Source organism: Onychostoma macrolepis, chromosome 03, assembly GCF_012432095.1.
Source record: "Onychostoma macrolepis isolate SWU-2019 chromosome 03, ASM1243209v1, whole genome shotgun sequence".
NCBI lineage: Eukaryota > Metazoa > Chordata > Actinopteri > Cypriniformes > Cyprinidae > Onychostoma > Onychostoma macrolepis.
The window spans coordinates 52,051,790-52,078,711 of NC_081157.1; the positions used below are offsets into that span (position 1 = coordinate 52,051,790).

Consider the following 26,922-nt stretch of genomic DNA (forward strand, 5'->3'; position numbering starts at 1 on the left):
GAAAATGAAATCAGCATCTCCATAAAGCTTGTCAGCAGAAGAAAGCATGAAGTGCTCTAAAATCTCCTGGTAGATGGCTGCGTTGACTGTGGACTTCAGAAAACACAGTGGACCAACACCAGCAGATGACATGGCGGCCCAAATCATCACAGACTGTGGAAACTTCAGACGTTTCTGACGTTGTCTCTGGTTCAGAAGTGACTTGGTAGCCCTTTTCCTGAAGAAGTCTGAGCGTGGTGACTCTTGGTACACTGACTCCAGCTTCAGTCCACTCCTTGTGAAGCTCTTACAAGTGTTTGAATCAGCTTTGCTTGACAGTATTCTCAAGCTCGCAGTCATCCCTGTTGCTTGTGCACCTTTTCCTACCCAAATTCTTCCTTCCAGTCAACTTTGCATCAATAATAACCCTCTGTGACTTACCCTCTTTGTGGAGGGCGTCAATGTTCATCTTGTGGATCATTGCCAAGTCAGCAGTCATCTCCATTATTGTGGTTTCAAAGAACAAGAGATACCCAGAATTTATACTGTAGGGATGGTCATTAATTGAAACTCAAAATGTAAACTATTGAGATGGCTCTCAATTTTCATCTCATTCATTGTTTGGAACGTTGTATTTTGATGATGTAGAAACGACAAACCCTTTGGGGACCAAAACTAAAATTCACAAGATGGGTGCTGTTTATTTTAGCTTAAAAAAATCTACCACCAGTATGTAAGTCATCTCTTTCAAATATTCACTTCTGTCTTCTGTTCAATTCTTTAGACAGAGAGGTATATGGGTTTAGTAAGATTTTGGAACCACTGATAGAGGACATCAGATTCTTTGAAAGTACTGGTCTACAGGTGGAGATACAAGGACAAAGTCATCAACTTTATGGATCAATCTGTGTTTTGACCGCAGACAACTTAGCTATCCATTCCTTATGTGGATATTTAGAGAGCTTTTCAGCAAACAAGTTTTGTCACTTTTGCATGGTTGACAAAACAGTTGCTCAGACTGTTTTTGATGAAGACAAAGTTCAGAAGTGCACCAGAGAAAATTATCAGCAGCATGTCAGACTTAATGATCCAAGCTCGACGGGGATTAAAGAGGACTCCTGTTTAAATAAGCTGCAGTATTTTCATGTTACAGAGAACACGTGCGATGACATTATCCATGATTTCCCCTTGGAGGTTAGACTACTATTACACCATTTCATTTACGAAGAACAGCTTTTTACCCTAGAAATGTTGAATCACAGAATTTCTGGTTTTAACTGTGGCTATGAAAATGAGAAAAACAAACTAAGTGTTATTCTCAATCTGAGAACCTCTGACAATGCAGTAAAACAGACTGCATCACAAATGTGGTGCCTTTTGCAAGTGCTGCTCCTTTTAGTTGGTGATCTTGTTGACAAGAAAAGTCAACACTGGCATCTATTCATTCTGCTGAGGGAAATATGCAGCATTGTTTTTGCTCCTGTTGTTACTCACGGGCTTGCTGTATTTTTGAAAGAACTCATTGTAGAACACTTTATTCAAGAAGCTCTATGATTGAAATCTGATTCCCAAACATAATTTTATGACCCATTATCCGAGGATGATGGTTATGTTTGGATCTCTTTCTCAGCTGTGGTGTATGAGATATGAGGCGAAGCATAATCCGTTAAAAAGACTTGACTTTGAACAGCACTGTCTATGTTACTCACACTGTTAGTGTGCATGGTCATACTTACAGAACTGGGTCTGCGCTGCCTCTAAAGATTGTAAAGGAGAGCCTGTGTTTGGTGAAATTATTCACATTATCCCACAGGCTGATAATGTATCAATTCTGATGTTTGTGCGAATTCTAAGGGTGCTTTCACACCTGGTCTGTTGTTTCGGAACCTGGTGCATTTCCCCGTTAGCTCGGTTCGTTTGGGCATATGTGAACATGGCAATGGCATTCGGATCCGCGCCAAAACAATCGGTCCGAGATCGCCTGAACGAGGTGGTCTCGGCTCAATTGAAAACGAACTCTGGAGTGGTTCGATTGTAGTGAGAAAGCAATCTGATCCAACGGACCAACGCACCAGGCTATATCACACTGTATAATGGGAACTTACGTAATTACCGTGAAAAGCAGTGGGTGTGCACGTCTTTGCCATTCAAAATCAAAGCGAGCCTTTTCATTTTCTAATGCCGTCTTAATGCTCTTCGTTTCGGAGCAAAGCGATCGATCTACAGGTGTGAAAACATCCTAGAAGTCAAATACTTTGATGACCATTTTTATGTATTTGTGGTAGAGCAAACTAAAGAATACCAAATGATCAGCCTGACAAGTGCAGCAGATGCAAGACCCTTAGACATAATGTTGAGTTTCAGTACAGATGAATTGTATGTAAACCCAAGGTACAAGATTATTTAATTTCTCTAGAATGCGGACGGCCAGACTTTAGATTGTCTTGCCTTTTAAAGGATAGTTCACCCAAAAATGAAAATTCCATCATCATTTACTCACCCTCATGTTGTTTCAAACCTGTATGAGTTTATTTCTTTTGTTGAACACACACACAAAGATATTTGTAACGAATGTTGGTAACCCAACAGCTGACGTCTTTGAATTCTATAGCAGCAAGAAAATACTGTCAACTGTCTGTTAACCAACATTCATTGAAATATATATTTGTGTGTGTGTGTGTGTTCAACAGAAGTAGTAAACTCATGCAGGTTTGGAACAACATGAGGGTGAGTAAATGATGATGGAATTTTCATTCTTGGGTGAACTATCCTTTAAGTTTTAATCAATAACATGATCTACTAATACTCAAACTCAGTGATGTATTTTAATAGCCTACTTTGAGACAATTTTACTGTAAAATGCATAGAATCTATTACAATCTGTTTAAGAGCTATAGTCATCTTTCACTATTTTAAGGTGTGTATATATGCTGTCTGATTTAAAATGTTTTATCTTATATGCTGAAGTATATAACTTTGAGATTAATTCAGTCCTGTTATAAGACATGTTTCTCTCAACTGTATACAGTATAATTGTTGTTTCAGTTAACGGTCTACCATGTGTTTTCTCTGTATGCTGTAGCTATAGTGCACTTCTGTTATATAATAATGTAAATTTACCTTAACTGATTATAAAATATAGTTCACCCAGACATGTAATTTTTGTTACAATTGCTCATCCTTAGTGATTGTTCCACACCAGTAAGACTTATGCTCAGGGATTTTTAACTAACCCTTTAAGTGATATGTATTTAGCTACAGCATGCACCGACAGAGCCAACAGAAAATGTTACAAATTACATTCACAAATGTTATTCTAAAAATGTACTGTTCAGAACATGTGGCAATAACCAAAAATGAAAATGTATATTCACGTTTGATTGCCTGATGACAGCTATGTTCTGATATGATGTTTTTTTGCTTACTGTCATATGTTGCTGGTTGAACTGTCAACCATATCAATTTTAAAGTGTTCAACTTGACTAGTTGGTTTCTGAATGTAGGCTGAAATTTAAAGTTGATGAAATGTATTATTTGTTATTTGATTAAACGCCTAATATTCTTGCATCTTGTCTGTTTTGCTTGTTTTAGAATTACAAATTATTGGTATTATGTTTAATGTTTTAATTTTAATTTTAACACATTAATTAGTAGTTTCTGGACATTTTAATAGCATTTTATCAACACTTAATGTGTTGTGTTGATAAAATTGACACAAGTTGTGTGTAAAAATGGCTTATACTTCTGTTGTGTTAAATTCAATGCAACGTGTTGTCCCTTAGCACACTCAGTACGTGTTAAAATTCTACACAACGTGTGTAATTTTTTACACATCTCTTTTTGCAGTATATAATACTTCATAGCTTTTAGATATTAAAACTAATGTAGGGACTCCTAAAATATACCTTGTTTAATATGCTTTGTGTCAGAAATAATACAAAGTATTAAAATGTATTTAATTTAATTTTTATTTATTTCAAAGTGTGATGCAACAACTATATGCTTGCTTATATCCAATGAGAAAGCGTGTTCAATACAGGTGTACTATCACAAGCCAGTGACTGTTGAGCTTGAGGTTGCGTCATAACGTGAATCACGTAATGAGGAAGAAGGGAGGAGCATCGCACGTGGCGTGCAGAGGCTGCATGTGAATTCAGAGTGCGTGAAAATCTGAGTCGTTGTTAGTTTGGAGACTGTGTATATTCTTAGTAATATAAGCCCCAAAGTGAAAGGGTACCATGGGTGAAATGATTATCAAGCCCATTGCACAATTTGTCGGTGAGTGTTCTCTGTGGCGCACGGTGGGCAACATCAGGAGAGCAACATTACCGCAATGCTAGAGCTCAGAGAAATCAGAGCACCATCTCACAATTCTTCATACCTCAAGCATCTCCTGAGGCAGATAGTGTAATGACAGTTTTCTAATCACCTCAATAATTTTGATTAAGTTAGATTTCATATGCTGCCTGTTAAGAAATGTTAAAATGTAGGCTAAATGAATCACATCCTGATACAATTTCTTTATTAAGGCTGAGGTGTAAGTTACAGACACAAAAGCATTAATTAAATAGGAGATAATAGTATATATTTAATTCCTATTTAAAAAAATATGATACCTATTGTAACAAAGTTCGGAAGAAGGAAGGAAGAAGTCGGAGTCGGCGTGACTGAGGCTCGGGAAAATTTATTAAGTGTCCACAAAATAAAGGTTGTGCACTCCGGCACTTTCAAATAACATAAGTTCACAGCACTTTGGTGAGTCTTTGATCAGCCACGGTCCTTTTCCCTCCCGAGTCCTCAGTCTGGTCCCTCTCTGCCACTGTCTGTCCTTCGGTGGCTTTTTAATCTCTCCACGCCAATCACTGGAACGAGAAACAGGTGAATGTCATCTTGTACTTGACCCACTTACTCACCGCTCGTTCTCCAGTCTCTCTCTCCCGCTGCAGATCCTGCTAACCACGCCCCCCTCGCCACATACCCCCACCGCCCGACTCAGGCCGGGAAGCCCTCCCGCTAATGCCCCCTTGCGCTGTTTTATCGGTTTCACTTTCGCTTTCGAAATCGATCACGTTCGGCACGGCCCGCAAATGCCCCACCTTGGCGCCGGTGTACCGACGAAACATGCTACCTATCAGATTGTGCTACCAGTAATATATTTGCATTGTTTTAAGGGTAGGTTTAGGGTAAGGGTAGGTGTGAACGGGTAGGTTTAGGGTAGGGGTAGGTATGGACATTAAAAAAAAGCCTCAAAGCACATGAATAAGATGCTGGTAGCACAATCTGATAGGTAGCATTTTTGCTATCGATTTGTGCTGCCTATCTTTTTAATGGGAGGTAGCACAATCTGAGTGGGTAGCACAAATCGTCAGAACACCGGCCCTGATTCAGCATGGTGGGCCGCATTTGGATTCGTGACGGGCCGCGGGTTGAGAACCACTGCTATAGATGCCCAGATAGCAAAATTGTTCTGGGCCTTTTATGGCCCAAACACTGTTCTTAGTTTTGGCAATCATACCGCCGGGAATGCAGGGCCAAAACCGGCCCAAACAGTTTTGCCAAAAGCACGCCAGAAAGCTGCCAGAAAAATGCCAATGCCTTACCAGACGAGAGCCAGAAGACCCTAAATTGGCCCATATTCATGCCATGATATCGCCATTGAAAAGCCAGATGTCTCCCGAGCAAAGGCCATAACTCTGCCAGATTTTATTAAAACTAATTTGGCCCATATTAAATATCTGCACTCAACAGCAACCATGCAGTTCAAAGAGAAATCAAACCAGGAAACCATAACTGCTGAAAATTTGTGTTTATTTTCAAATCAACAAACATATTACCTAAATAGGTAAGCATTTTAAACAATACATTTTTTAATACAAATAAAATGTAAGAAAATAAATGTAAAAACATTTGATACAAAGCTTGGTTTTTGAAATCACACTAAACCATGAAAGACCACAAACTTATGAACAGAAACGGGCCAAAGTGGAATGTATACCACATACATATAATGTATATATATACATGTTATGTGTGTGTGTGTGTGTTGTGTGTTATGTGTGTGTGTTATGTGTGTGTTAGTGTGTGTGTGTTATGCGTGTTATGTGTGTGTTAGTGTGTGTGTGTTATGCGTGTTATGCGTGTGTCAGTGTTTATGTGTCAGTGTTATGTATGTGCGTGTGTTAGTGTGTGTTTTATGTATGTGTGTGTTATGCGTGTTAGTGTGTGTGTCAGTGTTTGTGTGTGTGTGTTAGAGTTTGTGTGTGTGTTATGTATGTGTGTGTGTTAGTGTGTGTCTGTTGGTGTGTTATGTGTGTGTTATGTGTTGGTGGGTGGCTGGTGCTGGAGGACTGTGCTTCTCCTCCTCCTACCCCCCTCTCGATCGCCAGCCAAATACAACCAACGCCTCAACCATTGCTCCACCTCCTGGTTCGTGGGTTCTCTACATCCAGGATTTCTCCGAATGGCTTCTAGAAACATAAACAAAGATATCATGGCAGGTTTCAGAGTTTAAATATGAGACTTTTTAAAGACAAAGTAAAGACAGGCAATGCCATTTAAACTTAAATTTAATTTAGGCCTTTAAGTTAAGTCCTATTCTTCTGTTGACTTTGTGCGACAGACTTAAGGGAAAGGGTACATCTAATCAACACTTTTACCTGTAACAACATTTTTGACTTCTAGGCCCCGGAATGATGTTTTGCCATGGAGGCCTGTCCAATTAATTTTGGAGGCCAAGTCATTCTGAAGCAGCATCTTCATGACCCTCCACACAGTGTCCTTGAGGGTCACACCCCCAGCCATAAAATATGAATGTTCATTGCGGAGAAAAAAAAAAAAAAAAAAAAAAAAGAGTTCAGAAAAAAATCTGGTCCAAATACTAATGATAAAAGTAATTATTACCAAGTCCTTTCTCTTCTCTGGCTCGGTCTTAATTTCACGGTCCAGCGCCAAAAGAGCCTCAGCATCCCTCAACGGCAGGAAACTTCCATCCATGTGGTGTCCATGTGGTGTAGGTGTAGAAGTAGAAGAGAGATCCTGAACAATGCGCAGCAGATTTCTTTGCATATCACACATCACCTCCTGTTTGGCAATAACCTCTCGTAGTAATGCTGAAACCACAACATTTTAAAAACTGTTCAGTCCTTGCTAGCTATAACATAGAAATGTGTTTTAAAGGGGAATAGAGCATAAGGTCTCACCAGAGTGCAGGTCCATGTCAGAAGCAGCATGAGGGGCAAGATGTAATGGCTCAGGAGTTACATGGTGGCGAGACGGCTGAGAGGCAAGATGGTAGGATGGCTCAGGAGTTACATGGTGGCGAGACGATTGAGGGGCAAGATGTAATGGCTCAGGAGTTACATGGTGGCGAGACGGCTGAGAGGCAAGATGGTAGGATGGCTCAGGAGTTACATGGTGGCGAGGACGGCTGAGAGGCAAGATGGTAGGATGGCTCAGGAGTTACATGGTGGCGAGGCGGCTGAGAGGCAAGATGGTAGGATGGCTCAGGAGTTACATGGTGGCGAGACGATTGAGGGGCAAGATGTAATGGCTCAGGAGTTACATGGTGGCGAGACGGCTGAGGGGAAAGATGGTAGGATGGCTCAGGAGGTCCAAGGACGCGAAACGGCTGCAGCGAGGCTAGTTGACTAGCTGGCGGAGATTCATTTGATGAGGAAATGGCATCACGCAACAGTGACGGCAGAGGTGGAATGGAGGGCACCTTAGGGAGGACTGGTTTGTGCTTCACAGGCTCCTCATCAGACTCCTCCTGACTCGAGAGGAAGCGCTGGTTTGGTCTTTGAAGAGAGAAAAATAACTACAATTATTCACAACCCTACAGCCATGTAAGGCCCGTTTACACTGCCTACTATGAAGAGACTCATCTATGAATGAAAGTCTATAAAACTGAGGTTTTAAAGTAAATTAAATCTTACGGCTAATTAAAAGTTACGTCTTCTCACCAACTACCCCACATACTATTTTTTTCAGTGCTACTTCTTACAGAAATTTGGCAACTTAAATGCTTAAATCTTTTTACAAGCCTTAGTTTAGAGACAAACATTATGTAGACAAACAGAGTGAAAAATCTGAGTGAAACACACATTATCCTCGATTCAGCAGATTTGCGACATACCTGGTTTTTCTTTTTTCTGGCCTCCCCTCCTCTGCTTCTGACTGGAGGTCTGTGTCATCTTCTGCCCGGCAAAGTTTCAACCTTGCCTCACTAAAGCTATCTGTCAAGAAAGGGAACCAAGTGAAAAACAAAGCTTTACCCAAACCGGTATTAGTGTTGTGAGATTAGATCATGATTGTTATATATTAAATCATTCGGTTCTTGTAATGTCTGCATCCCAGTGTCAACTTTACATTACAAAAACAAATAAATACACTTAATGACACCAGTCATAAACATAAGTGTCATTAATGTTCATGATGTGCGTCATGCTAATAAGGCTCACTCTTATGTAGACACCTTCAAATAAAGTGTTAACGTTACATTTAAATTTTAAGAAATACATAAAAAGATGGCTTGATTTAGTCTTGAACCATAACAATGGATTAAAGTGAACACTCACTTGCTTTGTAAAGAACCCTGATGTCATAACTTGTCCAGGTCTCCTTAGGCATCTCACAGTTCTTGATGGCCTTCAACATGGCATCGAGTTTGTAGTTAGACCATTTACAAACCTCTCCTTCAACCCACACACCTGGCACCACCTCCTGGTTCGTGGGTTCTCTACATCCAGGATTTCTCCGAATGGCTTCTAGAAACATAAACAAAGATATCATGGCAGGTTTCAGAGTTTAAATATGAGACTTTTTAAAGACAAAGTAAAGACAGGCAATGCCATTTAAACTTAAATTTAATTTAGGCCTTTAAGTTAAGTCCTATTCTTCTGTTGACTTTGTGCGACAGACTTAAGGGAAAGGGTACATCTAATCAACACTTTTACCTGTAACAACATTTTTGACTTCTAGGCCCCGGAATGATGTTTTGCCATGGAGGCCTGTCCAATTAATTTTGGAGGCCAAGTCATTCTGAAGCAGCATCTTCATGACCCTCCACACAGTGTCCTTGAGGGTCACACCCCAGCCATAAAATATGAATGTTCATTGCGGAGAAAAAAAAAAAAAAAAAAAAAAAAGAGTTCAGAAAAAAATCTGGTCCAAATACTAATGATAAAAGTAATTATTACCAAGTCCTTTCTCTTCTCTGGCTCGGTCTTAATTTCACGGTCCAGCGCCAAAAGAGCCTCAGCATCCCTCAACGGCAGGAAACTTCCATCCATGTGGTGTCCATGTGGTGTAGGTGTAGAAGTAGAAGAGATCCTGAACAATGCGCAGCAGATTTCTTTGCATATCACACATCACCTCCTGTTTGGCAATAACCTCTCGTAGTAATGCTGAAACCACAACATTTTAAAAACTGTTCAGTCCTTGCTAGCTATAACATAGAAATGTGTTTTAAAGGGGAATAGAGCATAAGGTCTCACCAGAGTGCAGGTCCATGTCAGAAGCAGCATGAGGGGCAAGATGTAATGGCTCAGGAGTTACATGGTGGCGAGGCGGCTGAGAGGCAAGATGGTAGGATGGCTCAGGAGTTACATGGTGGCGAGACGATTGAGGGGCAAGATGTAATGGCTCAGGAGTTACATGGTGGCGAGACGGCTGAGAGGCAAGATGGTAGGATGGCTCAGGAGTTACATGGTGGCGAGACGATTGAGGGGCAAGATGTAATGGCTCAGGAGTTACATGGTGGCGAGACGGCTGAGGGGAAAGATGGTAGGATGGCTCAGGAGGTCCAAGGACGCGAAACGGCTGCAGCGAGGCTAGTTGACTAGCTGGCGGAGATTCATTTGATGAGGAAATGGCATCACGCAACAGTGACGGCAGAGGTGGAATGGAGGGCACCTTAGGGAGGACTGGTTTGTGCTTCACAGGCTCCTCATCAGACTCCTCCTGACTCGAGAGGAAGCGCTGGTTTGGTCTTTGAAGAGAAAAATAACTACAATTATTCACAACCCTACAGCCATGTAAGGCCCATTTACACTGCCTACTATGAAGAGACTCATCTATGAATGAAAGTCTATAAAACTGAGGTTTTAAAGTAAATTAAATCTTACGGCTAATTAAAAGTTACGTCTTCTCACCAACTACCCCACATACTATTTTTTCAGTGCTACTTCTTACAGAAATTTGGCAACTTAAATGCTTAAATCTTTTTACAAGCCTTAGTTTAGAGACAAACATTATGTAGACAAACAGAGTGAAAAATCTGAGTGAAACACACATTATCCTCGATTCAGCAGATTTGCGACATACCTGGTTTTTCTTTTTTCTGGCCTCCCCTCCTCTGCTTCTGACTGGAGGTCTGTGTCATCTTCTGCCCGGCGAAGTTTCAACCTTGCCTCACTAAAGCTATCTGTCAAGAAAGGGAACCAAGTGAAAAACAAAGCTTTACCCAAACCGGTATTAGTGTTGTGAGATTAGATCATGATTGTTATATATTAAATCATTCGGTTCTTGTAATGTCTGCATCCCAGTGTCAACTTTACATTACAAAAACAAATAAATACACTTAATGACACCAGTCATAAACATAAGTGTCATTAATGTTCATGATGTGCGTCATGCTAATAAGGCTCACTCTTATGTAGACACCTTCAAATAAAGTGTTAACGTTACATTTAAATTAAGAAATACATAAAAAAGATGGCTTGATTTAGTCTTGAACCATAACAATGGATTAAAGTGAACACTCACTTGCTTTGTAAAGAACCCTGATGTCATAACTTGTCCAGGTCTCCTTAGGCATCTCACAGTTCTTGATGGCCTTCAACATGGCATCGAGTTTGTAGTTAGACCATTTACAAACCTCTCCTTCAACCCACACACCTGGCACCACCTCCACTTCATTTGTCTTAATGAAGCTCACTATGAAATACACTGAGGTTTGGGGGGAATTTAAAGTTATTTTAGATGTAAAAGGGGAAAGACAACAAAATGCCCTGTTCCCCAAATGGCATCCTGAAATATTTTAATACGTCATTCAGCCTTGTACATTTTAAATCTGAAGACAAATTTGACACTACAAAAACTCCTACTTCTTGAGAATCAACTGGGTAATGAAAGAATGTCTCCATCTTTGCAAATTCACGGTAGATGATGTATTGATTCTAACACAATTGTCTCCTTCTGTAATTCTGACGTGCACATCATTCACTACCAGTTCTCTGAATTGTAAAACATCCCCTTCAAACAAGTCTGGTACAGGCCCATTTCTATGCTCTATATTTACTTGCATTTTTGGCCACTTAACTTCAACGCTATGTTTTTGGTTGTGAACTTCAGACACTCTACGGATCACCTGAGTTAGAGGGCTGTGTGGTTTCCTGATCATTTTTTTTAATGTACACAGGTAATTTTCAAATGGAAACCCAGAGATCACATCTAAATGACCATGAATCTTTACATCATCACTAAGATGAATCAACCCATGTATATTGTAGACAACAAACTCAGGACCATACAATTTACTGAAGTGCTCCACAAATGACACAAGTAACCTTTTCGCAAAACCATTCAGAGCTGAACAAAAGTGGGGATTGGCTAAAATCGAGATGGCAACTGACAGCAGCATGAAGTTGTTATACATTTCCTCAGGTAACACACCCCTAAGAACAAGAGGACCAGTGTACAGAAGGAACTGCCTGAGTTCAGTTGCCTTCCACCTTAGTCTTTCTGCCAGACTCCTTGGCTTCCTAGCAAATTCAACTGGGACGAATGCCTTCAAACTTACCAGCTTTTCAGAGATTTCATGCATGTCACGACGACACCGAAGAGGGCCAGAACTGCCAAACCACAAATCTAAGAGCCTCCTCATTACTCCCAAACAAACCAAATGCATATAATCGTGAGGAAACTGACTGACCATACCGATACCAGTTTCAAGTAGAGGGGAAACTGCTATGTGATGTTCCTCATCTGTGCCCCTCGCAAATGACTCATCAGTCCTATCAGCAGCAGTTACCTCTGGGAATGTCATGCGGTGACGAGCATAAACACCTGGCTGTAAACACTTATCACATCCTGCATAACCTGAATGGCCTTTCACCTGTTTGATAAAGGCTCTAGCAGGAGCATCACAAATGACCGAACCTACCTTCAGAAACAAGGTTTTTGAGCCTATGACAAATCCCTCTCTCAGCATTGTCAATTCTTGAACAAGGGCACCAAGATACTCTTGCAATGAAGTGGGTTTAGTCTCACCACAGAACAAAGCAATTAACAGTGGCCTGCTGGAAACATAATCTTTGTGACGCAACATGCCTAACACTGGCCAGAACTGAGTCGACGAGCTCTTAAACAGAGGCAATCCATAAAAATTAAGCTGCAACATAAACACATTTCTATCTGGAAATTTGGACGACAAATACTCAAAAGTTTTGCGAAACATGTTCAAAATACCAAAATAGAAAAACACCCCACCAGCCAACCTTTCCAGAGTGTACTTGGTTGCCGTTTTTAAAAGGGTTCTTCCATCCTTTGGAAGAAAGGGGTGATGCACTCGAAGGATGCACAGAAGAGCAGACAATGCCACTAATGATACACCATACTCAACAGCCCAGTCAGACAGAGCAGTGGACAAATCTAAAGGACGAGAAATCTCATCATCCTCCTCATCATCTTCAGAGACCTCATCCTCACTCACCATCTCAGTGTCCACAACTTCACCAAAGTCACTACTTACCACCTCATTGTGCTCTACGACACCTGTGCAAAGACTTCTTTGTACCTCTAAAATTCTCTCATTTGTCCTTTTTATGGCTCGCTTGCGCATGTTACTCCACTGGGACCGCTCCATTGTGAACTGGGGAAAAACAAACACAGAGATTTGTTAACACTACTGATTTATTTAGAGAGAAAAGAGGAGAAAGCTCTTTGTATGCATGTCTTGAACAGTGTATGTCCCAAGTAGTCCATCTGTGTTTTGATCATCGTTCTGAATCTGATCAAGCCGTAGTCTTTGACAAAAATGAGATTCTCAACTTTTTTGTTTAAAATGTTGCTTTTCTTTGTGAAACTTACCAATATTCAAGTGTTGATAAAAAAGGATGCTTGAAGCTAATAAAATGTTTTTAAAATTAAAGTAGGCCTACAGTTAAAGGTATTTTTTCAAGTATAAAAAATAACATTTAAACATAGTAGTATAGGCCTACTGCAAGTGCAAAAATAATATATAAATAGTAAACTATAAGTATAATGTTAAGTTCACTTAAAGAAAACTTGCAGTATAAAACTACTAAACTAGTAGTTTACTGAGAGTACAAAGTGTACTTTCATAAGCTTAAAATTTGCTACAAGTATTAAAATAGTAAACTAGTATACGTTCACTTGCAGTACAAATGAGAAACGTAATTATGAACTAGTTGTGCACTTAAAGTTTACTACTGTTAAACTTATAGTACACTTAAACATACTTTTATATACTAAAAGTGGGCCAATTTAGTCTCAAGCAGTAATAAAATAGTACACTTACAAGTTTACTACTAGTACATATTGACATTAGTATACTTACTGCATAATGTATACTTCATAAAATGAACTTGAAGTATACTTCTATTTCGTAAGGGAATCCATACGCCATTTGCAATTTTCTCATCAAATTCCTGTCATCTAATGCCTGGTTCAGATTACACGATTTTTTTGTGTGCTCCTTTAGTCACTGTGTCAGATTACGCGATTTTGACTCACTACAATCTTGTCGTGGACAAGAAACATGTCAGACTCTATTTTTTAGAGTCTATGGTCAGACTACATGTTGCTTTCCGATCAGTCATCGCGTGCCGTCTCACATGCACACATTCTCTCTCTGCTATAGCTAGCAAGGACGAGAGAGAGCGAGAGAGAGAGAGAGAGTTCGCGCGCGTGACAGTGTGCAAATTAAGGGCCTGCTCACATATCGCGTCTTTTGCGCGCTCAAGTTCGTCATTTCAAATGTAGCTTCGCGGTATGCCCATACTATCGTAACAGACAAAAAATCGTGTAATCTGAACCATAGCCTAACGTTAAAAAAAAAAAAAAAAAAAAAAATGCAACATAGAATGAGTTAAAACATACAAAACACAATTACCTTACTTTTACTTGGCTCTTGATAATCACCGGAGAAATCTCTGGAAATGTACAGTTTGGTCAGAGAAATGGGCTCGGTTTGGTGAACATGCTAGCAGTAAGCAGCTAAAGTAACGTTAAGTGCTGATGCTCTGGTACAACGATTCAAAAACGGGACAGTTTAATGCTTCTCATATCATATAATGCCAGTTTACACGGATCTTATACAATATACAACAGAAAATATTATTAGGTACTGGCTATTTGCACGATAGTTAATAAAATTACTAAAAATAAAGCATAGTTCAGCTTAAGCAACATACTTACCTCAGCGTGGTTCAGGTACTGAGGATGAGAATTGTCCGACTTCGTTTAAAATGGCGCGGCAGCAAGGTCAAGGGTCAATTACAAATGTTTTAATAAGTTCGTTTTTTCATACTTAAATATCATGTATCAGTTTTTATTTTATTATGTCAAGTTTATTATGGTCAGACAACTTTACATACATTTTAAATACGATTTCAGTAAAATTAATTTATTATTAACAACAGCAACTGGAAAATACGTTGATTCTGGCATGTTTCATATTTGCCAGAAGAGAGCCATAAAATAACGCCCCTTCCGATTCCGATTCCGGAACTCTTCAGGGTTGCCATCCATTTGCCACCATCGTACACAAACCAAACAAATGCCAGAAGAATCCAGATAAGGCCCGGACGATTTTGCTATCTGGGTGATAATGTCATCCAGATATGCAGCGGCATATGCTGCATGCGTCCGCAGAATTTTATCCATGAGGCGCTGAAACGTGGCCGGCGCCCCAAATAACCCGAACGGAACCGTGACGAATTGGTGTAACCCGAACGGCGTTGTGAAGGCTGTTTTTTCTTTGGATAAAGGTGATCTGCCAATATCCCTTAGTTAAATCCAGTGTTGAATAAAATAGAGCTGTACCTAGCCGATCAAGCAGTTCGTTGATTCGTGACATTGGATATGCGTCGAACTTCGACACAGCATTCACCTTGCGATAATCCACACAGAATCGTACAGAGCCGTCCGTTTTAGGTACCAAAACTATCGGGCTCGCCCAATCGCTGTGGGACTCCTCTATTACTCCCATCTCTAGCATTGCCTCTAATTCTGCCTGAACTACCTTTTTTTTGTGTTCCGGTAAACGATATGGCCGGCTGCAAACCACCACCCACGGCTCGGTCTCTATGTGGTGCTGTATGAGGTTGGTTCGCCCAGGCAGGGCCGAGAACACATCCGCAAACGCGGCCTGTAGCTTAGCTACATCAGCGAGCTGCGAGGGCAAGAGGTGGTCACCGCCAGGGGCCAGAGCTAGAGATTGTGGCTTGGTGCTTACCTCTGGCCCAAGATCCTCCTCTCCGCTCACTGCTGTCGCTAGCATCACTGACTCCGCCTCACTCCACTTTTCGAGGAGGTTGAGGTGATAAATCTGGAGTGCTCCGTTCCTGTCGGTGCGAATTACCTCATAATTAAGATCCCCAATTCGCTGTGTGACCTCAAAGGGTCCTTGCCACTTGGAGTAATTTAGAGCTAGACGTAGGAAGCAATACAAGTACTTTTTCTCCCGGTGCAAATTTACGTAGCCTGGTCCCCTGGTTGTACAGCCGGCTCTGCCGGTCCTGGGCCTGTAACAAATTCTCCATTGACAGTCGCCCCAAATTGTGGAGTTTTGTTCTCAGGTCCAGCACATATTGAATTTCACTTCGGCTATCAGAAGGCCCGTCCTCCCAAGTTTCTCTCAGGACGTCCAGCACCGGCTGACGCCCATAAAGAAGCTCGAAGGGGGAAAACCCCGTGGAGGCTTGTGGGACCTCCCGCACAGCGAACAAGAGGGGTTCAAGCCACTTGTCCCAATTTTTGGCGTCTTCATGTACGAACTTCCGAATCATGGTTTTTAATGTGTGGTTAAATCGTTCCATCAGTCCGTCCGTTTGTGGGTGGTAGACGCTGGTGCGAATCGATTTAATGCCCAACAATTCGTACAGTTCGCGTAACGTACGTGACATAAACGCCGTGCCTTGATCAGTCAGAATCTCCTTCGGGATTCCCACTCGGGAGATTAATGAAAACAGGGTGTTCGCTACACTTTTCGCTGAAATGTTGCGAAGCGCCACCGCTTCAGGGTATCGGGTTGCATAGTCCACCAGAACTAATGCAAAGCGATGCCCGCGTGCCGATCGTTCTAATGGCCCGATGAGGTCCATACCAATTCTCTCGAAAGGGACCTGCATTAGAGGAAGAGGGTGCAATGGCGCTTTTGGGGAGGCCGGTGGATTCACCAACTGACATTCACGACAAGCTGCGCACCACCTGCGCACATTCTCGTGAATGCCCGCCCAAAGAAACCGGGCCATGAGACGATTTAGTGTCGCTGCCTGCCCTAAATGTCCCGCCATCGGATTACAGTGAGCCGCCTGGAATAGCATTTTGCGGCGGCTTTTAGGTACTAACAACTGGGTTGTAACCTGCTTTGACTGAGTGTCTTGTGTCACTCGGTACAACCGATCCTCTAAAACAGCAAAATAGGGATAGGAGAGTGGGAGGGCAGGTTGGAGATGCTGACCGTCGATGGTCTGGACTCGTTCGAATGCCCATTTTAGGGACTCATCCTGGGACTATTCCAGGGGAAAATCATCGCGTTCAGAGAGGATTAGCCTCTCATTCGCGCTCCGTTCCCCCCGGCTCAGTATCCCGCAGCCCCGGCTCAGCCACTCCCACCTGCGCGTCCACTCCATTCTCCAGCTTCCTCTCTCCACAAGAGACATCCGCACTTAAACATCCCAATACTTGACTAAAAGCTGGCCAATTTGTCCCCAAAATCAGCGGATGTCGGAGGTGCGGGTTAACTGCCACCTCCACACTATGCTTTTGTCCCCGAAATTGAATGAGCGCGGACATTAGAGGGTACTTCACCACATCCCCGTGCACGCACCGAACAGAAACCACGCGGCTTTTATCCAATGCCTCGAGCCGAACCAGGCTTTGGTGGATCGAGGTCTGGTTACAACCGGAATCCACCAAAGCGTGGTAAGTACCCCCCTTAATACTCACAGGTATTTGGTACAGGCCAGCTTGATCGGGGGCAGCCTGTGGGCTGTCCGGGACCCGGATCAGTGCCCCCACCTCCATCACTGGGCACCGCTCCATGAAGTGCCCTGGGTCCCCGCACCACCAACAGGCTGGCCCAGGCCTCCCCGCCGCCCTAGTGGCATGAAGTGGGTCAAGAGATTGACGTGGAGAGAGTGGAGGAAAAGGTACTGCTGTGGTCCCCGTGCTGGCTAGCCCCGCCCCCCTGGGCAGCGCCCTTGTGCCAGCGACAGCCTCTGGAGGCGGCCCACCCCTTCCCCGGGGTGGGACCCGAAGAGGAACGCCCGGACGGGACCTGGGAAGTGGGACAGGATGGGAGGAAACAATAGGGGAAGAGAGAGAGAGAGAGACAGCTGGCAGGGATTCGCCGACTCCTGGGCACGCCACCATCTGGTCCTCCGCCAATTGGATGGCCAGGTCTAGCGACGTCGGGCGGTGGCACTGGACCCACTCTGCCGTCTTCCTCGGCAGACGGCCGATGAACTGCTCCAGCACCACTCGGTCGAGGATCTGCTCGACATGGCCTCCCCCGGCCAACAGCCATCTGCGGCAAGCGTCCCGGAGCTGTTGAGCGAGCATGAAGGGCCAGCCACTATCACCCAGCTCCAGTGACCGAAACCGCTGGCGATGTTGCTCTGGGCTCCGGCCGACCCGCTGGAGGATGGCTCGCTTGAGGTCGGTGAAGACCAGGAGGTTTTGGACGGGCAATTGTTGGGCCGCCACCTGGGCCTCCCCCAACAGCAGAGGTATGAGTCGCACCGGCCATTGGTCTTGGGGCCACCCACATGCCTCGGCCGACTTCTCGAATAAATCGAGGAAAGCTTCTGGGTCGTCCTGTGGCCCCATTTTATTTAGGGGCAGGTGAGAGGGGCCGGCAGAGTTTCTCGAGGACGGCCCCCCTGCCCGTCCCTCCTGGTCCATCCAGCTCCGGAACAGTTCACGGTCCTCCTGCTGGGCCTGCATCAGGGAGCGGAAACAGCGTTCCTGATCGTCCCGCATCTCCAGCAGCGTGATGGTGTTATTGGTGGAGGCCCGCGAGCGATTGGATGACTTCCTCAAATGGCGAGCTTGGCGGGGACTGCATGATGGCGGTGGCCGGGCTTCTTCCTTCCCGGGTTTCGGCACCAGTGTAACAAAGTTCGGAAGAAGGAAGGAAGAAGTCGGAGTCGGCGTGACTGAGGCTCGGGAAAATGTATTAAGTGTCCACAAAATAAAGGTTGTGCACTCCGGCACTCCGGCACTTTCAAATAACATAAGTTCACAGCACTTTGGTGAGTCTTTGATCAGCCACGGTCCTTTTCTCTCCCGAGTCCTCAGTCTGGTCCCACTCTGCCACTGTCTGTCCTTCGGTGGCTTTTTAATCTCTCCACGCCAATCACTGGAACGAGAAACAGGTGAATGTCATCTTGTACTTGATCCACTTACTCACCGCTCGTTATCCAGTCTCTCTCTCCCGCTGCAGATCCTGCTAACCACGCCCCCCTCGCCACACCTATGTAAAGCAAAAAAAAAGCAAAAAAAAAAGAATTATGCCAATCTACATAATACATTCTACAGGTAATTCTGAGGAATGCAGTTGTGTGTGTGTGTGTGCATACATATATATATATATATATATATATATATATATATATATACATACAGTATTGTTCAAAATAATAGCAGTACAATGTGACTAACCAGAATAATCAAGGTTTTAGTATATTTTTATTGCTACGTGGCAAACAAGTTACCAGTAGGTGCAGTAGATTCTCAGAAAACAAACAAGACCCAGCATTCATGATATGCACGCTCTTAAGGCTGTGCAATTGGGCAATTAGTTGAAAGGGTGTGTTCAAAAAATAGCAGTGTCTGCCTTTGACTGTACAAACTCAAAACTATTTTGTACAAACGTTTTTGTTTCTAGGATTTAGCAATCCTGTGAATCACTAAACTAATATTTAGTTGTATGACCACAGTTTTTTAAAACTGCTTCACATCTGTGTGGCATGGAGTCAACCAACTTGTGGCACCTCTCAGCTGTTATTCCACTCCATGATTCTTTAACAACATTCCACAATTCATTCACATTTCTTGGTTTTGCTTCAGAAATAGCATTTTTGATATCACCCCACAAGTTCTCGATTTTGTTGGTTTGGAACCAAGACTTTGCTCGTTTACTAGTGTGTTTGGGGTCATTGTCTTGTTAAAACAACCATTTCAAGGGCATGTCCTCTTCAGCATAGGGCAACATGACCACTTCAAGTATTTTAACATATGCAAACTGATCCATGATCCCTGGTATGCGATAAATAGGCCCAACACCATAGTAGGAGAAACATGCCCATATCATGATGCTTGCACCACCATGCTTCACTGTCTTCACTGTGTACTGTGGCTTGAATTCAGAGTTTGGGGGTCGTCTCACAAACTGCCTGTGGCCCTTGGACCCAAAAAGAACAATTTTAATCTCATCAGTCCACAAAATGTTCCTCCATTTCTCTTTAGGCCAGTTGATGTGTTCTTTGGCAAATTGTAACCTCTTCTGCACATGCCTTTTTTAACAGAGGGACTTTGTGGGGATTCTTGAAAATAGATTAGCACACAGACGTCTTCTAACTGTCACAGTACTTACAGGTAACTCCAGACTGTCTTTGATCATCCTGGAGGTGATCATTGGCTGAGCCTTTGCCATTCTGGTTATTCTTCGATCCATTTTGATGGTTGTCTTCCGTTTTCTTCCACGTTTCTCTGGTTTTGCTCTCCATTTTAAGGCATTGGAGATCATTTTAGCTGAACAGCCTATAAGTTTTGCACCTCTTTATAGGTTTTCCCTCTCCAATCAACTTTTTAATCAAAGTACGCTGTTCTTCTGAACAATGTCTTGAACGACCCATTTTCCTCAGGCTTTCAAATGCATGTTTAGCAAGTGCTGGCTTCATCCTTAAATAGGGGCCACCTGATTCACACCTGTTTCTTCACAAAATTGATGACCTCAGTGATTGAATGCCACACTGCTATTTTTTTGAACACACCCCTTTCAACTAATTCAACTAATTGCCCAATTGCACAGCCTTAAGAGGGTCCATATCATGAATGCTGGGTCTTGTTTGTTTTCTGAGAATCTACTGCACCTACTGGTAACTTGTTTGCCACATAGCAGTAAAAAATATACTAAAAACCTTGATTATTCTGGTTAGTCACATTGTACTGCTATTATTTTGAACAATACTGTATATATATATATATATATATATATATGTATGTGTGTGTGTGTGTGTAAAAACAGAATAAATAATTACATAAGTACATTTAATTACCAGTAATAAAGATGGTACTGTTTTACTTAAATTTAGAAATGTGTGTAGATTATTTATGTGTAGTTTCACTGTTTGGATGGTATTACTGCAAACAATGAGAAATATTTTAGCCAAAATCTGTGTTCAACACGCCCTATACAATTACTCAAGTTCATTAGCTATTTCTCATCATTGTTACGGGGCTGACGAGATGTGAGACATGCGGATCCATATGCAAGCTTTGTTTGAGCAGAGACGTGGTCATAACAGGCAGGGTCGAACAGTGGCAAACAGGTATAACATGGGTGAGACAAAGAGTAAACAAAGACAAGCGTGGGTCGACGATCGGCGAACAGTCACAAAAGGGGCTTGACAAGAAAGGTAATCCAGATAGTCCAGGCAAGGGAAAACACAATCCGACTTAGGCAAGGCAAGGCAAGACTAGGAAAACTAACAGGGCTCTGTAGGGCAGCGATAAATGCATACAATACTCGGCCCTGACCGGAAGGAAAGTCCAGGGTTTAAATAAGGCATGTGATCAGTGTGTGCGTAGGATCAGGTGTGCGTGTGATTAGTGCAATGAGTGATTGGTGACAGCTGTGATCAGCAATGGATGATGGGAATTGGAGTCCATTGTGATGTGTGGTGTGAAAGTCAATATGATGGCAGGGCGACCTCTTGTGGCAGTCAGAAGAGCAGGCCCAGGACTCGTAACATAGCCCCCATGGAAGTGGAGTGACCGGGGACCAAGGCAGAGCCGGCAGAGCAGGAAGCCAGGGCACAGTGGACGGGACTGGAGCCCACCAGAGTGAAGCAGACGGGACTGAAGCCTACCAGGGCGGAGCAGAAGACCACCAGAGCCAGACAGCAGACCACCACGGCGGCCCAGACAGAACAGGAGCCCACCAGGGCGGAGCAGAAGACCACCAGAGCCAGACAGCAGACCACCACGGCGGCCCAGACAGAGCAGGAGCCCACCAAGGTGGAGCAGAAGACTACCAGAGTCAGACAGCAGACCACCATGGCGGCGCAGACAGAACAGGAGCCCACCAGGGCGGAGCAGAAGACCACCAGAGCCAGATAGTGGACCACCACAGCGGAGCAGACGGAACATGTGGAGCAGAAGACCACCAGAGCAGAGCAGATGGACCTGAAGAGCACCATGGTGGAGCAGATAGAGCAGGAGCCCACCACAACGGATCAGGAACCCACACCAGAGCCTGGGACCTAGGGAGAACTGAGACATAAAAAGGAGAGAGAACATGCATGGACCCAAGGACCAAGGCAGGGAACACAGGAAGTTCATAATTAGTCTCCATAGCTGACAGGACAGAACAAGAGTTCATTGACGGCCTCCATAGCCATGACAGGACAGAACGAGAGCTCATTGACAGCCTCTATAGCCGTGACAGGACAGAACAAGAGTTCATTGACGGCCTCCATAGCCATGACAGGACAGAACGAGAGCTCATTGACAGCCTCTATAGCCGTGACAGGACAGAACAAGAGTTCATTTACGACCTCCATAGCCGTGACAGGACAAGATGAGAGTTTGCTGACGGCCTCCATAGCCGTGACAGGACAGGGCGAGAGTTCACAGACGGATACCGCTGACACCTCTGGAGGTTCTACAGCAGTAAACTCAGGACACAGGGAGAGTTTAGTAACGGTCTCTTCGACCGCAACACAACAGGTTGAGAGTACAATACTGGGTGCCACCACCATACAAGGGGCTGAGGTGAGCCCTACCGCATCTGAAGGTTCTGCAGCATGTGCCACCACCTCTGGAGAAGCTGTGGCAGCTGCCGCCACCTCAGACAGTTCTGCGGTGGTGTATGCAGCCCAAACACAACATAAAGCGATTCCCATCAGGGGAAGCGTTTCGGACAGGGGAATAGGAACAGGAACAGGAACAGGAGTGTTACAGTGAGCTGGTTTAGGGATACCAGCCGTGCGTGCAGACACCAGCGGTACATCCCTCACACTAGACATCAAACTGGGGTAATGGGCAACTGACCTTGATGATCTGGGTGTGTCAGCCCGGACGTGACGTGACGTGACTCTGGAAGGTCAGCGGAGACGTGACGTGACTCTGGATGGTCAGCTGCGACTTGGCTTGATTCGTGGAGATCAACTGTGACTTGACTTAGCTCGTGACAATCAACTGTGACTTGACTTAGCTCATGAAGATCAGCTGCGACTTGAAGATCAGCTGCGACAGGACTCGTAACAATCATACTCCTCCCCTCTAGGTTACAACAACTGAGTTAACGCAGGTGTACCAACACGGTTAACCCTCTGGGGTCGACAAACGCATATATGCGTTTTGAGGCAGATTTTCCTAAGGCTGAAATGAGCTTGAATTACTCTGCCATTTTTGATCGTACAGATAAGAGCAATACACCATTCGAATCTGTAAGGGGTCTACTTTTATTTGTAAACACTCATAATAACAACTAAACTTTGTGCTTTTGAAGAATAAAGAAAACAAACAGGGTGCGCTCTCTGTCTTCTCCGTCTCCGCGAACTGCTTTTTGAAACACGTCACTAAAATTAACTGTAACTCAGCAAATACTTCACACAGAGACATGAGAAATATATCTATAGAAAGCTTGACATGTCTACTGTTAAATTAAGCAAGTCTTACCGAAAACAAATATTCTGTGATAAAGTAATCCGTATGAAACCAAGTACATGTCCAGTTTTTCCGTCTGGTCTCATTATCTCTAATTAGGTCACGCCTACGCGCTGCTCGCGCTATTGTTATTACAAACCTCCACACGTGAGCCACGCGGCATGTAAACGCCCACACCACCGTAAACAAAGCAGCAACGCATTCATCTCAGATACTTTTCAGTTTTGGAAGAACACGCTGTGAGGAATAAGCCTTGTATTTACCCTCAGAAACGCACTGAGAGGAAAAAGAGTTATATTTACCTCAGAAACACGCTGAGAGGAAAAAGCTTTGTTTACCTCACAAACAGAACGCGAGCGCAGCCGGAGCCGGCGGAGGAGGAGATACTTTATACTGAGTACATAATGTTTCTTATTGGCATTGGATAATGTGTTGTTGTGACAAAGTTGAACGCATTTATAACTCCAGAATAAAAATGTGTGAAATTTTGAAATATGATAGGCAACCTTTCATTGCATTTAAATGTTGCACGATGTGAGGATAGTTATATGTTCTATAAACAATGATATAGAAGTAATGTCTAAGAAAGTTTCACAATCTTTACTGTGAAGTAGCCTACTCTGTTTGCAAATACCTGCTCAAACATGTTTATAATAAGCGTAACAATAATAATTTAGTTTCTCAGTTATAAAATGTTGTTTTTGTATTGTATGATAATACATGTGTGCATCTATGTTATAAAATCACGTGGGCAATATTGGTGATTGCTAATGTAATAATATAGTTGCTCCTGATAAGACTATCAACATGCTCACTAATTTATTTATTAATTTTAGTGGGGGGGGTGGGGTGCTTTATTTATTTTGAATAGTAACAATATGTAGGCCTATATATTATAATAAATATAATGTACTGTTTTTGCTGTACTTTGGATCAAATAAATGAGCTGAAGACACTTCTTAAAAAAAAAAAAAACATTACAAATCTTACTGTTTAAATAATTTGACTGGTAGTGTATGTATTGTCACCATGTTTGCTTTGTCTTTGTCCATTCATTGTGTTGCTCACGTCTGTTTTGTGTTTTCTTATGCAGTTTCTGCTGTCTCCCGTTTCCTGCCACTGTTTTGGATATTTTGGATATTGCACCCACGATGTCTTGACTCTTTTGTTGTTTATTTGTTCCTAATAAACTGTTTAACTGCACTCGCAAGTGAATCTCAAGTTATTTTATGTGATAGTTATATGTATACACATTTCTTTTTTCCTCACATTCTTTCTTGTAACTCTTCTCTCTCAGTCACACACCTGACTCAATGGCTCATTATGGAGCTCATTATGCGGGCCTTTGTCTTCTCAGGTGTGAGTCACGCCCTCTGGCATAGAGCCTTTCCACTCAAAAAGTGACTTAGAAAATTTAAATCAATATATTGTTTTCTCTGAATGAGTGAGTTAGATTATTTTCAGATCATTTTGAAGCAAATATTCTAGCCTACAAGATCCAGTTCTCAAAAGTCTTGTGAACAAATGTTCTGTATGTGTTTTATGGCCTTATTTCAGTCACTTTAAAATTTTAGTTTTTGTCTAACCACGCATAAACGTTGTTTTCTCAAAAACACAATCACTTACGTACATGCTGCTCACATATTATTGTAGCCCAGTTTGTGCTGAATACAGTGTTTTTAGACTTTAGCCATTAAAATGTTTATAAGCAACTGAAAAAAGCACAAATGTCAGGGCATGTCAAAACTTCTCCGGGGCCCCAAAACACCCTCAGACCCCAGAGGGTCAAACACAACCTCAGCTATAACAGTGCTGACTGTGGACACAAGCTCAACCAAAAGATTCTGCATGACTCTAAAATCATAAAGAAAATGTTTCTTGGGAGAACAAAGGCAGAAGCACTGGTCAAAGACATCCTTGCTCCAAAGGCAGTGGCTGATGTTATTGACATCTTAATGTCAGGTAAACCCCTCCCATTCTCCCTACAGACGGATGTATCAAATAAAGGCAATAGGAAGATGTTTCCCCTTGCTGTACAATACTTCAGGCCAGAATCTGGGATCTGCAACAAAATGCTTGATTGTGGATAGAATGCAGATGAGTCAGCAGCAGGGATTATAGATTTCATAGAACAATCTCTTGAAAAATATGGCTTAACTTTAGATCAGGTTACAGCATATAGTGCAGACAATACAAATGTAAATTATGGAATCCACAACTCTGTCTTCACCAACCTAAAGAAGAAGCAAAAATATCTGCTGCAAGGGAACTGCCATGCGCATATTGTGCACAACACAGTGAAGCATGCTCTTGACCATCTCACTGTAGATGTGGAAAATGTTGTCTTGAAGGTCTATGGTCACTTCTCCACATCTGCCAAACGAAGCGAATCCCTTAAAGAGTTTTGCCAGTTTTGTGATGTGGAATTCCGTGAGATTCTGCGGCATGTTTCAACTAGGTGGCTGTCCCTCAATCCAGCCATCTCTCGTCTTATGCAAAGCTGGACTGATCTCAGGTCTTATTTCATCAGCCTGGGTGAAGAGTGTCCCAGACAGATTAAAACTTTGTTAAAGCTCAGTGAAGCCTCAACTGAGGAAGATGCTGATGATGTGGAAGTTTACCTCCTGTTCTCCAATAACATCCTCTCCCTCTTTGAGGATGTGATAAAGAAGCTGGAGAGTGATTCAACCACCTGTGTTGAGTTATATTCCATCATGTCTACCTTCAAGCAAAAACTCACACAGAGAAGAGATGACCAGTTTTATGGCTACTTAACAAAAGTGAAGCTGCAGCATCTTCTCCCGCATGATGCAGACAGGGCAAGGGCAGATTTCACAGCATTTCTCAACACAGCAATCTCATACATTGACAAATGGTTTGATTTTTCAGAGGACAGCTGGCTGGCTGTAATAATAAGAGACTGAGTGCATCTGTTCGCACTGTTTTCAATAAAAGAAAAGTTTATTGTAATGTCCATTGGTATCAGTCTTATTATTTTCTTGAAAACAGGTTTTATGTTATGATTTATCACCACTAGCACTCTATCAGGCCCTTTATCATCGTGACCCCGAGGGGTCTGGGCCCCGCTGACAGCGCTGTGGCAAGCGTCCCTTATTTTTCTGTATAAAAGGTAGCAACCCTAGCCGTGAGTGATTTCAATATTGCCTCATTATCGTCGGAAGGACGTAAGTCGATTCATTTTCGTGACTCATCATCTGATTAATGTGCACCAACGAACTGGGCCCCAACGATAACGATCGATCGTACATTTGAACTGTTTGACTGACTTACATATATTTGAACTGATCGTAAGACATGTAATTGGTGTGCATACAGTACTGAAAGACGGTGTATGGTGTGAATTGCAAGTTTTCTCAAGTGTATAACTGATCTTGAAAGAGATATTGTTTTTCATTATTGTATTACGTGGTTCTGGAGGCAACTGAGTGTTTTGCCAGAATAGGGTTCTGAATTGACATTATATATCTCAATTGAGTTATAGTATTCAAAAATAGGAACAAGCAGGGGCGTAAATTTCATCTAACAGTAGGGGGGGACAATAAACATAAAATTTCTCAAGAGCAATTTTTGAAGGGGACAGAAATAATACAGACAAAATTGTACTTGTAAGGATAGCTAAGCGTACACAGCATGTGCACATAGCATGGACCATGTTTAAATGTGAGTTCAGTTTATATGGTTCACCACGCGGTCATATTATAATTATTATTTAGCATCATCCATACTATTTTAGGTTTCGTCTGAAACCGAGTAGGTCTCTTTAGATATTTAACCGCATTA

General features: G+C 42.8%; 1 protein-coding gene across 1 annotated transcript in view; it reads right to left on the reverse strand.

Moving 5' to 3' along the window:
* LOC131536492 (gastrula zinc finger protein XlCGF57.1-like) overlaps positions 1–26,922 on the reverse strand; it is a 173,747-nt gene that overhangs the window by 40,428 nt on the left and 106,397 nt on the right. The gene's annotated exons all lie outside the window — the stretch shown is intronic.